Here is a 15,776-nt window from a genome sequence, read left to right on the forward strand (position 1 = left end):
TGGTGAGAATTTTGGCATCCATGTTCATCAAGGATATTGGTCTCTAATTCTCCTTTTTGATGCGGTCTTTGTCTGGTTTTGGGATCAAGGTAATGGTGGCCTCATAAAATGAGTTTGGAAGTTTTCCTTCCATTTCTCTTTTTTGGAACAGTTTCAGGAGATTAGGTATTACTTCTTCTTGAAATGTTTGATAGAATTCCCCTGGGAAGCCATCTGGACCTGGGCTTTTGTTTGTTGGGAGATTTTTGATGACTGCTTCAATTTCCTTAGTGGTTATAGGTCTGTTCAGGTTTTCTATTTCTTCCTGGTTCAATTTTGTTAGTTGATACATCTCTAGGAATGCACCCATTTCTTCCAGGTTATCTAATTTGCTGGCATCGAGTTGCTCATAATATGTTCTTACAATTGTTTGTATTTCTTTGGTGTTGGTTGTGATCTCTCCTCTTTCATTCATGACCTTGTTGATTTGGGTCATTTCTCTTTTCTTTTTGATAAGTCTGGCCAGGGGTTTATCCATCTTGTTAATTCTTTCAAAGAACCAGCTCCTAGTTTCGTTGATCTGTTCTACTGTTCTTTTGGTTTCTATGTCATTGATTTCTGCTCTGATCTTAATTATTTCTCTTCTCCTGCTGGGTTTAGGCTTTATTTGCTGTTCTCTCTCCAGCTCCTTTAGGTGGAGGGTTCGGTTGTGTATTTGAGACCTTTCTTGTTTCTAGAGAAAGGCTTGTAGTGCTATATACTTTCCTCTCAGGACTGCCTTTGCTGTATCCCAAAGATTTTGAACAGTTGTGTTTTCATTTTCATTGGTTTCCATGAACTTTTTTAATTCTTCTTTAATTTCCTGGTTGACCCATTCATTCTTTAGTAGGATGCTCTTTAGCCTCCATGTATCTCAGTTCTTTCCGACTTTCCTCTTGTGATGAGTTCTAGTTTCAAAGCATTGTGGTCTGAAAATATGCAGGGAATAATCCCAATCTTTTCATACTGGTTGAGACCTGATTTGTGACCTAGGATGTGATCAATTCTGGAGAATGTTCCATGGGCACTACAGAATAATATGTATTCCGTTGCTTTGGGAGGGAATGTTCTGAATATGTCTCTGAAGTCCATTTGTTCCAGAGTGTCATTTAAAGACTTTATTTCCGTGTTGATCTTTTGCTTAGATGATCTGTCCATTTCAGTCAGGGGGATGTTAAAGTCCCCCACTATTATTGTATTGTTGTCAATGTGTTTCTGTGCTTTCGTTATTAATTGCCTTATATAATTGGCTGCTCCCATGTTAGGGGCATAGATATTTACAATTGTTAGATCTTCTTGTTGGATAAAACCTTTAAGTAGGATATAGTGTCCTTCTTCATCTCTTATTACAGTCTTTGTTTTAAAATGTAATTTGTCTGATATAAGGATTGCCACCCCAGCTTTCTTTTGGTGTCCATTAGCATGGTAAATGGTTTTCCACCCCCTCACGTTCAATGTGGGGGTGTCTTTGGGTCTAAAATGAGTCTCTTGCAGACAGCATATCGATGGGTCTTGTTTTCTAATCCAATCTGATAGCCTGTGTTTTTTGATTGGGGCATTGAGCCCATTTACATTCAGGGTAACTATTGAAAGATATGAATTTAGTGCCATTGTATTGCCTGTAAGGTGATTGTTACTGTATATTGTCTGTGTTCCCTTCTGATCTGTGCTGCTTTTAGGCTCTCTCTTTGCTTAGAGGACCCCTTTCAATATTTCTTGGAGGGCTGGTTTCGTGTTTGCAAATTCTTTTAGTTTTTGTTTGTCCTGGAAGCTTTTTATCTCTCCTTCTATTTTCAATGACAGCCTAGCTGGATATAGTATTCTTGGCTGCATATTTTTCTCGTTTAGTTCTCTGAAGATATCATGCCAGTCCTTTCTGGCCTGCCAGGTCTCTGTGGATAGGTCTGTTGCCAATCTCATGTTTCTACCATTGTAGGTTACATCTCTCTTCTCCCGAGCTGCTTTCAGGATTTTCTCTTTGTCTCTGAGGCTCGTAAGTTTTACTATTAGATGTCAGGTTATTGACCTATTTTTATTGACTTTGAGAGGGGTTCTCTGTGCTCCTGGATTTTGATGCCTGTTTTCTTCCCCACATTAGGGAAGTTCTCTGCTATTATTTGCTCCAATATACCTTCTGCCCCTCTCTCTCTTTCTTCTTCTTCTGGGATCCCAATTATTGTAATGTTGTTTCGTCTTATCGTATCGCTTATCTCTCGAATTCTGCCCTCGTGATCCTGTACCTGTTTCTCTCTCTTTTTCTCAGCCTCTTTATTTTCCATCATTTGGTCTTCTGTATCGCTGATTCTCTCTTCTGCCTCAATTATCGTAGCAGTTAGTGCCCCCATTTTGATTGCACCTCATTAATAGCCTTTTTGATTTCGACTTGGTTAGATTTTAGTTCTTTTATTTCTCCAGAAAGGGTTTCTCTAATAACTTCCACGCTTTCTTCAAGCCCAGCTAGGATCTTTAAAGTGATGATTCTGAACTCTACGTCCGACATCGTACTAATGTCCATATTGAGTATGTCCTTGGCAGATGGTACTACCTCTTGTTCTTTTTGCTGAGGTGATTTTTTTCATCTTGTCATTTTGTCCAGAATAGATGAATGAGAGAACAAAATGCTTGCAGGTTAACAACGTCCCCAGTAAATATACTCTATACAAATCAGAAAAGACCTGAAACCAGGGGAAAAGAAAGGGAAAGAAAGAAAAAAGAAAGAGAGAAAAAACAAAAAAACAAAAAAAAAGATAAAAACTAAAACAGAACAATACAAAAAAAACAGAATATGATCAAATATGATCAGGCTAGTGAATAGATCAGTGCCACACACTAGATTTTGGGCGTATTTTGGTCTGTTAGGAAAAAGTGCTTCCTAAACTTTTAAAGGAAGAAAGACTTATATATGTACAAAATTAGGGTTGATACAATAAAGAGATGGAAGATGACTGTAAAGATGAAAATTATAAAAGATTTTATAAAAGGAATTGATAAGAAGTTGTTTGAAAAAAGAAAGAAGATTTAAAAAAAAAAGGGAGAGAATGTGATCAGGCAGGAGACTAGAACAAAGCCATATACTAGTGATTTAGGGTATATTTTGATCTGTTAGAATAAACTGTATCTCAAAATTTTAAAGAGAGAACAACTTATATATATATATATATATATATGCTAAAATTAAGGGTAACTACTATGAAGGGATAAAATATGACTAAAAATGAAAAATAAAAAATGTTTTTTTTAAAAAAGGGATTGATAAGATGTTGGTTGAAAAAGGGAAAAAGAAAAATTAAAGAAAAAACAGTTTAAAAAATTAACTTCAAAAAACTAATGAATCATGGTAAAAAAAAAAAGCCATGAATTGTATGTGCAGTATTCCCCTAGCGCTGGAGTTCTCCCATTCTCCTTGATCAGTAAACTTGGTATTGGCTTGCTGGCTGTTCGTGCTGATCTTCTGGGGGAGGGGCCTGTTGCCGTGGTTCCCAAATGTCTTTGCTGGAGGCGGAATTGCCCCGCCCTTGTCGGTCCGGGCTAAGCAAGCTGCTCGGGGTTGCTCTCAGGAGCTTTTGTTCCCTGTAAGCTCTCCATACAGCTTTGGAGGACCAGGGTGAAAATGGTGGCCTCCCAGTCTCCACCCGGAGGAGCTGAGAACTCGGGGCCCCGCTCCTCAGTGCGCCCCCAGAGAAAAGCAGTCACTCCCATCTCCCTGGTCCGGCCGCACTCTGTGCTCACCCGGCCTGTGACCGAGCGTTTCTACCTCTGGCACCAGACCCCATGTGGAGTCTCCAAACCCAGCAGATCCCTGCAGTGCGCTCCCGCGTCTCTCCTCCCGGGGGAGGAAGGGGAGTCTCCCCGGCTCTGCTGCTTGTTGGGTCCCTGCTGGAGGAGCAGTGGCCCGAATGGGCCGTGGATCACAGTTTATGGCAACCCCGAGCGGAGAGCCCGCGCCTCGGTTCCGTCTCTGCAGCCGGCTTCCCCGCTCCGATACCTGGGTGCTGTGCCGCACTCAGGCACCCCTGGTCTTTCTGTGACCCCGAGTGTCTTGAGACCACACTGTCCTGCGAGGGTTCCAACCCCCGCTTAGCCACTGGAGCGACGTCCCTCAGCGGAGCCGACTTCTAAAAGTTTCGATTTTGTGCTCCGTGGCTCTATCACTTGCCAGAAGTGGCCGAGGGAGGCTCCCTCCCCCGCCGTCTGTCCTCCCGAATATCACCTCGGATTCACTTCTCCACACGTCCTACCTTCCAGAAAGTGGTCGCTTTTCTGTTCAGAGTGTTGTTGCTATTCTTCTCTTCGATCTCCTGTTGAGTTTGTAGGTGTTCAGAATGGTTTGATCCCTATCCAGCTGAATTTCTGAGACCAGACGAAACCCAGGTCTCCTACTCCTCCTCCATCTTGCTCCGCCTTGTGATTTTTATTATATTCTATTAATACTATCTTAGAGCAATAATAATGAGATAAACAGAATCATTTTAGAGTTGGTGGGATATTTGAGATTATACAGTTGAGAAATAAGTGGACATCGGATGCTGGTCAAACACTCAAATGCCACATTTTACATATGTACAGTTATTTCCAGGATGATAAACCATAAGTTATATAAAAAAAATTAAGTGTATGACTCAAAATAAGAATCACTAACCATCAAACCCTCCACTAGACAGATAAAAAACAAAACAAAACAAAAAACCCAAATGTCATTCTTCAATAATGTTTTATGAACTTCTCCATTATGATCCTTTATCTCTCTCTTTTAAAAAAATTTTTTTTAACCTGGTTACCTTATGGTTTCTTTTGCTGTTGTAAATTGGATCTTTATTGAGATTTCTATAGTGTTTAACTGATACAAGTGCAAGTTGTTGATATTTACCAAGCAGCCTTGTGAACTCCTAATGCCTCTAGATCACCATGGACTTTCTATGCCTACAAATCTATTGGCTGTAAAACACGAGGATGTTGTCTCCTCCTTTCTAATCCATATGTCTCTTATTTCTTTTTCTCCTTCTGTTATGTTAGAGAAGCTCTCCATCATGGTGCAAGAGAGGGCAGTGGTGGTACTTACCTTTGCTTTATTCCTAAACTTTACTGGGAATCCTCTTCCAGCCATTAGAATTTTACTATTCCAAGCAACAAAATCCATTGACATCCTTTAGGAATGTGAACTCTACAGAGCAGAAATTTACACCTGTCCTGTTCACTAAAGTCTGAGTTTTGAACACTAGCATATAAAAGACACTCAAAGAAGTATGTTGAATAAAAAGAATAAATAAAAAGCAAGAGCGGAGACTGATACCTAAAAATAAGTTAGTCTGAGAGTATTTAACTATAGTTTAGAAGTGGGTAACCTAAAAGGACATTTGGTGGAAGTCAAGCAGACTACCATACCACTCTCTCAGTTACATTAAGGAAGCAGATCTTGAAGATGGCAGGATTTCACAAGTCCAAGAAATCAAACTACAGTGCACAATTTCAACTCACTCAGGGGCTTTGGAACAGATAATTTAATCTTCACTTCACATATATTCATTCCATCATAGCACACAGACACCCTGCCCTTACCACGCACAGACTGTGACTTTAAGGAAAGGAACTTGTTTTAACCAAGCCAGGTCAGTAATGTGTTTTCATTGATCTCATGCTATTCATAAGTGGTCTTAAATAGCAGCACAAACCAGATTCAACGTCAAGACCCTCCTGTCCAAATTTCAGTTGGAAGCCATTGGTTACCGAGGCATTGATCCTGAAGGAGGTATCGTATCCTTTTCTTCCCCCCATGGGTTTCCATGGAAAATGGTTTAAGATATTTCATTTAGATACATTAAAAAGCTGGATACTTGAAACTGCTGGGTGTGTTTTCATCTTCCATCTGGCTCTTTGGTCGGTTTGTAGAACTGCAGTAGCTGAGGGGACATAGTGCAAATAGAAATGGGTGTGAAAACGGTTTATGGAGGAGTGGAAACTGTAAACTTAGTGATACAAAGAGATAAAAAAGAAAACGAACTTTTAGGTCATTCCCATGCTATTAGGAAATAACCCCTTGTGTATACAACCATCCAAAAAAGGACACATACATTCAGTCACTGCTTGCATACATACTTTCCTACTGATTTATTACAGAGTAGTATTTACCTGTTAAATAAGATGCTCTGAGGATGAACAGAGTTTGGTAAATAATTTTAAGACCCACCATCAAGAAACAGGTCAATGTGAAGTATCATAGGTTCCCCCAGAGATTTCTTAAACTAATCCTTTGGCTTTCTCTACTACATTGGAAACAAAGATACACAAATAGAAACACATCTGCATTTAAGTCATCCAAATATTAACCCAATGAAATATACATAAGTGTACCCCTATCACAGTGGGAATAGATGCAGTCTACCTCAAGATTTCTTTTAATTAACATTAATGTTTACCTTTTTAAGTGGAACTGTAATTTCCTAGGGTCTCTTTAGCTTCATGAAGTTTATTTATTTTTATTTTTATTTTTTTAAAGATTTTATTTATTTGACAGAGAGAGACACAGCGAGAGAGGGAACACAAGCAGGGGGAGCAGGAGAGGGAGAAGCAGGCTTCCTGCGGAGCAGGGAGCCCGATGCGGGGTTCGATCCCAGGACTCCAGGATCATGACCTGAGCCGAAGGCAGACGCCTAACGACGGGGCCACCCAGGCGCCCTGTGAAGTTTATTTTTTATAACTAATTATATTAATAATTCTCGCTAGGAATAAACTAGCCACCTAGTGGCTATTCTGTGTGTAAAAGTGAACTTTTTATGACATTATAGACCAAAAAATATTACATTTATATCCATTTGAGGAGTATCATGAAATAAATCCATGAATCTGAAAAAGAATCCATGAACTTTTGGAATATTTTATTTTGTTAAGGATCTGTACCAGTGCTGTCCAATAGAAATATAATGCAAACATATATGTAATTTTAAATTTTCTAGTATTAAGAAAAGCAAAAAGAAATAGGCAAAATTAATCCTAGTAATATATTTTATTTAACCCAGTATATTCCAACTATAATATCATCTTAGCATATTGTCAATATAAAAATTGTGAATGAGATATTTTACATTTTTTTGTACTAATCTTCAAATTCCTGGATGTATTTTCAATTTAGAGAACTTGTAAATTACTCTAGCCATGTTTCAATTGCTCAATAGCCACATCTGGCTGGTGGCTACCATCCTGGACAATATAGGTATATGCAGTCACGAAACAGCTAACCTCTAATTGCCTCACAGGGTATCAGGGAGTGTTTAGGAAGGTATAATCTTTGCTTGAACCAAACTTTTAATTGTCCACCCCTTCCCTTCTCTCTTTCCTCTGGTACATGTCAGAAACTTGAGGAATGTACTATGAAGACCAAATGTCTTATAAATAGATTATACACAATACATGTGATCAATAATTAAAAAAAAAAAGACAATATTTTACCTTCCTTTGTAAACTGTCTTTAAATGGAGACTATTTCATCTGTAAAACTTCTAAACAATATTCAGAGCTCACATATCCCCTTAGGGCTAAAGAAAGAAATTAAAACCTTCCTTTTTAAAAAAATGCATATAGTATCTTAAAAATCCTTTCTCATCAAGATAAAGGAAAATGCATTTCTAGGAAATTAAAACAAGTTCTATTTGACCATATAGAATGTGACTTTTATTTATCTTAATATAATTTATGTTTTTCTGAAAGGAATGTGTTAGACATATTGATATAAAAGCACTTATTTGTGGTCAAGATCTATCACTGAACCTTAATTTATAGAAACTATGTTCAACTATTATTATTAAATTTTCTCATATTTTATCTCTACATATACTTTTATGTGCAGAAGTGTCAAAAGAATTGATTTAACTTACATGAATTAAATTATACATGCTTGGCAATGGAAAATAGAAAAATAACTTAAATAGTAACTTTAACATATTTTTCAAGAATACTTTTCCATGTGCACACAAATGCACTGCAAGACATGAACAAAAACATTCATAGCATACTTCTTGCCAAAAGTCAAACATTGGAAGCAACTTATTATCCATCAGTGATAGAAAGGATAAGATGCTATGATGTACTCATATCCTGGAAACTATACAACAATGAAAATGAATTCATCAGTAAGAATGACTGTTCATGTTGAAACAAAATATTGAACAAAAGATGTGAAGCCGAAAGTATATACAATATGATTTCATTTATGTTAAGTTCAAAATAGTATTCTGTCCTGTTTAGTGGGGTGTACAATGTGCTAAAACTAAAAAGAAAAACGTGGAACTGATTCTCATAAAAACCAAGATAATGATTAGCTCATGAGAGCTCATAAAAATCAAGATGATGATTAGCAGGGGATGTAACAGTAAAGGGGATAGCTTCTGGGTGCTGACGGCATTCTTTCTTAACCTGGTTGTTGGTTACATGGTTGCTTGCTTTATAATTATTCATTTTACCATGCAACTAAGTGTTATGTAATTTTCTTTTTTTTTCTGTGTATGCATAATTGCTTCACTAAATTCTATTTCATTTATTACAGATTACTGTGTGTCTCCTGTCACACTATTAACTTTCTTTTACATTTCAGGCTGAGTAGGAATTTGGTAAATGTAACAATGTCTTCATTCAATGAGGTGTTGATGAAAACCATGAAAAGGTCAGCAGCAAGAAGAGGTGCCTGTAGCACACCACTTAGATGCCTCCCATTAGATTATAGTAGTGATAGTAGGAGGAGGAGGAGTGGTAGTTATAACGATAATTAGGCAGTAACATTTCTTCAGCTTAGACATTCTGCATATATTTTACATATATATGTTTTATATGATGTTACACAGCATTATTATTTTAAATCCTTTCTAAGTCATCCTTGGTATCTCCCATCTTAAAGATAAATGAACCCTGGCTTAGAAAATTTAAATAGCATGCCCGAGGGCACATAGCTATGAGGGAATAGAACCTAAATATGAACCCAGATATATCTGATTCGAAAACTGTGCTTCTTTCTCTCTACAATCTTGCCTTCTGACTCTATTTTAAGCCATTGTTCGACAATCTTACTTCAGTCAGCTGTAAATCTATCTACCTTACTCACGTTTTGCCAAATGATGGATTCGAACAGCATTTCTTTTGTTTGTTCACAGGATCTGTAAAAGATGGTAATGAAATAAACCTGTCCAATGAGGACGTGCAAAGTGTTCTAGATGTTCTGTCTGCTCATGGAGCCTGGTCACTGAAAGACTCAGTGTCACCTTGTTTTTGTTAAGACACGTTAGCAATCTCTCAATGATCATTAAATTCTTGTCTTGTATTCACGATGATTTGTTACAAAATTACATGGAAATTTTCCAGAGAGTGGCTTCAGTGTTTTCCATAATTTGTCTTCTGTTGTCCTCCCCTTTCTAAGGTAGGGAAAACATTTTTTCAGTGTGAGACCTGATAATACTTTAATTTTTATAATTTTTCATCAATTTCTGTCTTCCTTTAGTCCTGCCAGAATGTTCATAGTCCAATTGGTTGAACCTGAATTTGAATTTGTTAAGAATGACAAAATGCCCTCTTTCTCTATCCTAATTTGGTTGGAGATTTTTTTTTTTCCCATTTTATGATTTTTTCTTCTTCTTCTTCCACTTTATGTATATATTTCCTTTGAACAAAAATAGTCAAAATAGACCTTAAACAGCCTCATTTACTTTTCTGTCATCCATGTGAGTTAGATCCCATTCATCAAATGGGGTACACATTAGTTCTCATAATAAATCAAAAATAACTTCTCTTGCTTACCTTTTATTCTCTTTCCAGTCTAGTATAGAGTTCAATTTCAGATATCATCTCTCCTCCCCATGTTCCCACCCGGTGAAAACAAAAATTAAACCTGAAATATCACAGTTCCTTTTTTTCCATGATTCTCATTTCTGAGAGGATCCATCCTGGGCAAAATTATTTAGGTCACTAGTGAGACCCAAGTAAGCTCGGGAGGAATTGGGGGATAAAATGAAAACTTTCCCAGCAATAGCTTTTTCAAAAATCCTTATAACCACACATTGGATTTAACACATTTATTTATTCATTTGTAGTCCAATAAAACTTTTTTGGGGGGATTTTTAAGTTTTTATTTTAATTCCAATTACTTAACATACAGTGTTATATTAGTTTTAGGTGTAAATATAGTGATTCAGCACTTCCCTACATTACCAGGTGCTCATCAGGATAAGTGCAGTCCTTAATCCCCATCACTTATTTAATCTATCACCTAGCCCCCTCCCATCTGGTAACCATCAGTTTGTTCTCTTTGGTTAAGAGTCTGTTTCTTGATTTGTCTCCCTCTCTCTCTTTCCCTTTGCTCATTTGTTTTGTTTCTTAAATTCCACTTATGAAATCATACAGTATTGTCTTTCTCTGACCAACTTATTTCACTTAGCATAATACTCTCTAGTTCCATCCATGTCGTTGCAAATGGCAAGATTTCATTCTTTTTATGGCTGAATAATATTCCATTGTGTATATATATATACACACATACCACCTTTTCTTTATTAGAAGCTGTAATGGAATAAAAGTATAATCACACAAAATAAAAAAGATGAATCTGAGAAGAGACATCTGAGGTAGTGATAAAACTTCTCTCACTCTTTTATTTTATTTTCCTTAAAAAATATGCTACAAAATAAAAGAGATAACCGTTAAATCCTCACCACTTAACCTGCCATCAATTTTTTTAAAAAAAATCATCTTTTGCATTATGAATTAACATATTGGAGATTTTCTGATTATCTATATTTTATTACATTTATTGCAATCATTTTGGTATGAATGCCTATATGAAGTTTTGGGAAATGCCAGAGTAGTGTCTCATGCTCTATGAATATATCTATATCATCAGGATAAAAATTAATAATTGTTTAAGAAACATGTTTTAGATGCGTGAGTACATGAATGTATAAAAGAAATTCAGTTTGGTGGCCTGTTTCTCAAGAAACTCTCAAACCCCCTTGTTCATGGCATCTGATGCTGATGGCACCATTTTTCCTCTTCCTCAGGAGAAGCTCTGCTTAGGTGTGGCTACTTCTTCATTCTAAAGTACTATCCCTGACTTATTGTATCAGCCTATTTTTCCTATGTGTTTATCAAATAGTTTTGGGACATAAAGGAGAACTTCATGTACTCTATTGTTATTCCCATTTCCTATAAACTGTAGGATATGGGTTCTCGGGAAACAAAGCAGGGAAAGTCTGTCTTACGAATCTTCCTTAAATGTGTCTATACCCAGAGGCTCCATTTCCTTACTACCCACATGTTCCTAATCAGATTTCAAAATGAAAACACCATTTTTCTCTGATTATAAAAAGCATTCATTCTAATTGTTAATAATTTAAAGAGTATGGAAAGTGCAAAGAAGTAACTAAAGCACAAAATAGTATAAAGAAGAAGCTAAGGCTCATTCCCCATGGAAGTTTACCATAATGAAATTTTGAATACTCTCTTTGCAAGCATCATAATATTAAAAAATAACATATATAGAGACTCCTGGGTGGCTCAGTCAATTGAGCGTCCAATTCTGGGTTCCGGTTCAGATTGTGATCTCAGGGTTGTGAGACGGAGCCCTGCAATGGGTTCTGCCCTGAGCGTGGAACCAGCCTAAGATTCTCTCTCTCCCTGTGCTCTCCCCTCAGCCAGGCTCACATGTAGGCATGCAGCCTCTCTCAATAAATAAGCAAACAAGCAAATAAATAAATAACCGTGCCATACACCACTAAGAAAGCCCTGTAATTCACTGAAACAAATGCCACACACCCAGTTAAAGTCATTGTGTAGAGTTGTTATACTTTAAATCAGTGGATTTCACCTAAGGGTGATTTTGCCCCTCACTAGATATTTGACAGTTTCTGGAGACATTGGCTTGTCACAGTTTGCAGTGGGGAGGATCATACCGGCATCTAGTGCATAGAAATCAGAGATGCTGCTAAATGTCCTACAATGCACAGGACAGTCCCACAACAAAGAATTACCTGGCCCACAGTGTTAACAGGGCCAAGGTTGAGAAACCCTGCTTTAAAGTGACCCAAAACATCTGCGATATTGGGTATGTTCCAAGTAACAGTTGACCCAGATGATGAAGAAACTCCTAAATTTTAGGGAGGATTGGAAAAAAGTAAGAAGGATCTGTGTAAATATGACCATTGCTTTCTGAAATTTTTCAGAATTACCATGTGGGAAATAATTTAAATTTTAAATGACATATTCAGAAATCTTAAATTGGCCCATAACTGCATGTTGGTATCTTTTCTGAAAGTGAACAACCATCTAGATATGTGATTCAGAATCACTTTAATTCATTAGTAGTTACTGAGTGCCTATCATGTGCTAACCACATTCTTGGCAATTGTCAGTGAAGAATTTATGGGTTTATTGGCTGAAACATTTGAAATCTAGTAAATCATGAAAGTTAGATATAAAATGGCAGCACAATTATACTGACACTTTGTTTTCTTCTTATCTGAGAAAGCAACGGGCTCTCCCCAGGTTCCTTGTGACTGGATATTTATTGAGAAATTTGCTAGTATATGGTCGGGAAAATTCGAAAGGAAGTATCATTGAATGGGGAATTAGAAAAGATGACCCCTGAGATCTTTCTAGAACTGGCTATATTTTTTTGTGAGGTCCAGTACAAAATAAGAATGTGAAGGCCCTTCTTCAAAAATTAAGAATTCCAGAATGGTGACACGAGAGCATTAAACCAAAGCATGAGGCCCTTCTACAGTTGAAGTCCTGTGTGACTGAGACTCACTCATATGAGGAGTTCTGAGGATCATAGGCCAATAAAGCCGACCCTAGATCTTATGGAGCTGTGGGCTTTTACAAATATCCTGTGGCCTCCTTCTATTTCTCTGACAATTCCCCTACCATCTCCACTGATGGCTTCTTTGTTTCTCTTTGACATCCTTAAATGTGGACATTTCTCATGACTCATCTCTTCATGTGCCTTTCTCCTTTATATATTTTATTTTCTTTGTTTCTCCTCCTCCTCCTCCTCCTTTTGATTTATCCTTTCTCTTAGTTCCAAGTATCACATGCATTTCTTTGACTTCTGAATCTATAGCTTTACACTTGAGAGCATTTTCCTTCATGGTTCAGCCATCACCTAAAGTTCAGTGTTTGGGAAATCACACCATCTTTCTATTTAAAAACAAAACAAAATTATTCCATCAATTTTCCCCCCAAACTCTAGATCCAATCACCAAATCTCCTTTTTTTCTCCATCAAGGTCCTTGTTTTCTGTCTGTCCTTGTAAAACTTTCTACTCTAGTTGGCATGCATATTATTTCTTAGTCACCTGCTGTTGTAATTGAGGGGCTCCAAGCAGAACCATGAGCACGGACTGTAGAGCCAGAAAATCTGGATGCAATCTCATCTCCCTCCATAATGACAGAAACATTTTTCCCATCTCCATGGGCAGATGTCCCCATGCTATGTCTGCTTCATTTTTCTCATGTGAAAAATGGGAATAGTATAGTACCTATCCAGGGCTATTGGAAGGTTCAAATAGCTTATTTAATGTAAATCAATTAGAATCTAGAAATAGCAAATGCTTAATAATGTTAATTGTTATTACTTTTATCATAGCTTTGCAATGTCTCTGCTTAGAGTTTTTCATACTGAATTGTTAAGAGTATGGGTTTTAAACAGACGAGACTGAAATATTATGTCTAATTTTTCCACTTGGTGACCTTGAAAGAGGCATTTTCCCTGACAATCAAGTATGGACACGGCGGTTTCTATATTTCATGATGTTATAAGAATTATATTAGACCACACAGATGAATGCTTCTATCCCAATGTCGGTCAGCAAATGTGAACCTTCTTCCTTCCAGTCCTGCTAGTGTATTCTTCCTCAAGTCCTTCTGTTATCATGGTATGCATTCTTTTTTTTTAAATTTTATTTTATTATGTTAATCACCATACATTACGGTAGGCTTTCTTAAGAACTGGTCTTCAATGATTTCACAATGCCCATGAGATAATATGCAAACTTCTTATGCTTGAGACAGTCCACAGCCTAGTTCCATCATAACTTTACATAAGGTTCTTCCATGAATAAAGCATCCATTGTAGTCAATTCCATCTAGTCAACACCCAGAAACACATATGATACAATCATGTCACCCCTTTATTCTTGCTATCATCTTCTACTTTGTTTAGTTCTTCCTGTCTGTATGAACTCTGCAGTTTCAAGGCTCAATTCAGATCACAGCTCTGCCATGGAATAAGTGCACATAACTACAGCCTGCCGTTCCCTTTCATCCCCTGAATTCCTGTAACATTTATAGAGTACCTTTGAAATTTTTATATGGCTTTGTTCTCTTATTTCTTTTTGCATTGTGGTTAAGGGCTTACCCTTTGGAATCAGGCAGACTGTGTTCAGGTTCCACTTATTAACTATAAGCCTTTGGGCAAGTTATTTATACTACCTAAGTTTCAGTTCATTCAGTCCTCAAATGGGGATTATAATGATGGCTAACTCATAGGATGTTTATGAAGATTGAATTAATACATTTAACACCCTTAACCCAGTATAATTATAAACTGACATTAGTCAGTTTACTGTTTTTATTGTTATTTGTATTTTCTCACCTACCCCCCAAAGCTGAAAGTGTCTTGGAGGTAGTGATTGTGTATTATGTTTTCATAATTTCCCTACCATGGGACCTCTTGCTTTAATTAATTTAATTAATTTTTGCTCTGATTAATTGCTCTGTCATTTTTTTTTAATCCAAAACACTTGAAATTTAGATGACAAAGAAGCAATCCCTGGTGAATGAAATGGAAATATATTTCTTTGGATAATGTCAGTGACGTAGGTAACAAGCACAGGCTCTGCCAGTTACTGTCACAAAATTCTCCTCTGGTGCTGCCTGCTCTAAAGAGAATGCTATCAGTAGGGCTATGGTGCAAATAATGCCGACTATATTTTGTTGTTGGAAATATCATGTTCAGGGCAAGACCATATTTACTATGTTGCTATATGGTTTGCATATCCAGTTCATCCCATTGCTTAGCTAAAATAGAGCATGGAGTTCCCCTATGAGGTATTCCACATTGAGAGGAAAAACAAGGATTTCTCTGTCTGAACCAAATGGCATAAAATTGAATTTGTACTCCTAGAACATCAATTACCTACAAAAAAATAGTGCTGGTCATCATTCTAGACATTTTCAAATGCATTGATTATCACTGCTCTGAAAAACTTTTTTGTCTGATCCACCTTACCCAGAGCCAGGGAAGTTTGCTTCTTCCTGTGAAAATGTCTATTATCTCATCTCTATAACTTCTAAAACTCTCCTTTTTTTTTTTTTTAATTATCTGTGTATCCTACTTAGCAATTCCCTTGAGAACAAGATCCATATCTGACATAGCCGCACATCAATATTAATTACAACCCTTAGAGTTACCAATCAATGGCAGACACCCATTGCGAATTGCCTAAGCACAAAGGGGGGGGGGGATAACTTATTATAAAGTTAAAAAGATGTCTTATAGAAGCCAAAGACAAGGAACTTATCTAGGTCTTAGAGAAAGATTGGAACCAGGGACTTGATTCCTGTAGAAAATGCAAGACATTTCCTTTTTTCCCCTCCATGTCTCTTCTCTCTTGGCCTCTGATTGACTCACTCTTTGCTCCCAATGCAAACTGACTTTTTCTACTTCCCAGTCTTCATGACTGCTGTCAGCAACTCCTAAGTTTATGTCTCTACTATTTGGATTAA

General features: G+C 37.1%; 1 protein-coding gene across 9 annotated transcripts in view; it reads left to right on the forward strand.

The window, feature by feature from the left end:
• Positions 1-15,776, forward strand: part of GRM7 (glutamate metabotropic receptor 7) — a 907,662-nt gene that overhangs the window by 532,677 nt on the left and 359,209 nt on the right. The gene's annotated exons all lie outside the window — the stretch shown is intronic.

The sequence above is a fragment of the Zalophus californianus genome, chromosome 1 (genome assembly GCF_009762305.2).
Source record: "Zalophus californianus isolate mZalCal1 chromosome 1, mZalCal1.pri.v2, whole genome shotgun sequence".
In the NCBI taxonomy this organism is placed as follows: Eukaryota; Metazoa; Chordata; class Mammalia; order Carnivora; family Otariidae; genus Zalophus; species Zalophus californianus.